The sequence below is a fragment of the Myotis brandtii genome, unplaced genomic scaffold (genome assembly GCF_000412655.1).
Source record: "Myotis brandtii unplaced genomic scaffold, ASM41265v1 scaffold1557, whole genome shotgun sequence".
Taxonomy (NCBI): domain Eukaryota; kingdom Metazoa; phylum Chordata; class Mammalia; order Chiroptera; family Vespertilionidae; genus Myotis; species Myotis brandtii.
Window position 1 is genome coordinate 252,905 of NW_005355651.1, and position 1,886 is coordinate 254,790.

The window sequence follows — 1,886 nt, forward strand, 5'->3', positions numbered from 1 at the left end:
CAGGTATCTGGTTTGTTTGCGTTCTATAATCGAAACAATGTATAACTCCAGCTCTGAGATCCCGGCCGGCTGAAAGCTGGTTTCTGGGGTTTTGTTTAGCTTCTATATTTGTTAGAATGTTTCAAACTGCCAGCTCAGAGGCCGGCAAGGCAGGCGGGGAACGTTGGAGTCCTCCTTCACTGAAGCAAGCAAACCTCATGTTCGCTTCCAGCTGCCTGGCTGCCGGCCACCATCTTGGCTGGCAGTTAATTTGCATATCGCCCTGATTAGCCAATGGGAAGGGTAGCAGTCGTACGCTAATTACCATGTTTCTCTTTTATTAGATAGGATTTCTTTATTGATTTCAGAGAGGAAAGGAGGAGAGATGGAAACATCAATGATGAGAGAATCATTGATCGGTTGTCTCCTGCATGCCCCCTACTGGGGATCGAGCCCGCAACCCAGGCCTGTGCCCTTGGCTGGAATCGAACCTGGGACCCCACAGTCTGCAGGCTGATGCTCTATCCGCTGAGCCAAGTCGCCTAGGGCCTGGAAAGGCATTTTGAGGATGCTTTTTCAAAATATATTTTTATCGATTGCAGAGAGGAAGGGAGGAGAGATGGAAACATCAATGATGAGAGAGAATCGTCTCCTGCACACCCCCCTACTGGGGATCACGCCCACAACCCAGGCATGTGCCCTGACTGGGAATTGAACTGTGACCTCCTGGTTCATAGGTTGACACTCAACCACTGAGCCACGCTGGCCGGCGAGAATGCTTTCATAAAGGAATATGTGATTTGTAGAGTCCAGCCCTTGCACGCATTTTACAGATGGAGAGCTGCAGGCGCAGTCCTGGATGGAAGCCTCAACAAGGGCGCGAAGCAGAGCGCCCGGTGGGGTTTCGTGCTTTGCGGACGTGACTGTGGCTGAAGACGACTGTGTCTGACTCGGCACCAAGCACAACCGTCACCGGCTGGACAGTGAGCACGTGCACCAACCAGCTGGGAACCTCCGCGGCGTCAGGACGCTTCCGGGGGGCTCTGTGCACCTGTCCGTGTTCTGGCTCCAATCCCCCCTTCCTCCCCCTCCCACCGCCCCCACCAGGTGCCGAGCACTCAGGCTGCACCCCAAGTCCTACGGTCTCACTTGCTATCGCAAGCACTCATTACGAGATCTGCCCATGCACAGATACGTGTCCGTATAGCGATATAAAGTCCAATTTCCAGCACTGGCTTCTGAGAGAAGAGCCACTCCCCGACTTCAGTATATAGATAAGTACATGCAGCAGAATGGGGGAACCCTGTCACTGAGGACTCTCTCAGGGGTCATCTCTGACCAAGGGGGTGGACACAGGTTTAAAATGAAAGTCTCTTTGACATGTTTTCTGTTTTATTTATCTGACCTTTCCTCTAAGCCCTGATCCTTGTGGTTCTTCTTACAAATTTAACTGCATTTTCAAGCTCTATCCCATCATCAGATATTTCCTTTAACCAAAACACCCCAAAACTTAGTGGCTTAAAATAACAATCATTTTATTATTATTATTTAATCCTCACCTGAGGATATTGTTCCATTGATTTTTAGAGAGAGAGTGGAAGAAGGGAGGAGAGACAGAGAGAGAGAGAAACATTGATGTGAGAGAGGCACATTGATTGGTTGCCTCCACACGCACCCCGACCAGGGCCAGGAACCTGCAACCGAGGAACGTGCCCTTGACTGGAATTGAACCCAGACCAACGCTCTACCACTGAGCCAAACTGGCGAGGGCCACAATCATTTTATTATCTCACTGGAAGCCCATTGAGTGAAGAGATTCGCGCAATAGGCCTTCCTTCCCCTGGCTGCCGGCACTGGTTTTCCTCCGGCACCCAGGACCCAGGCCTTTGGTCCGGCTGCAGCGAAGA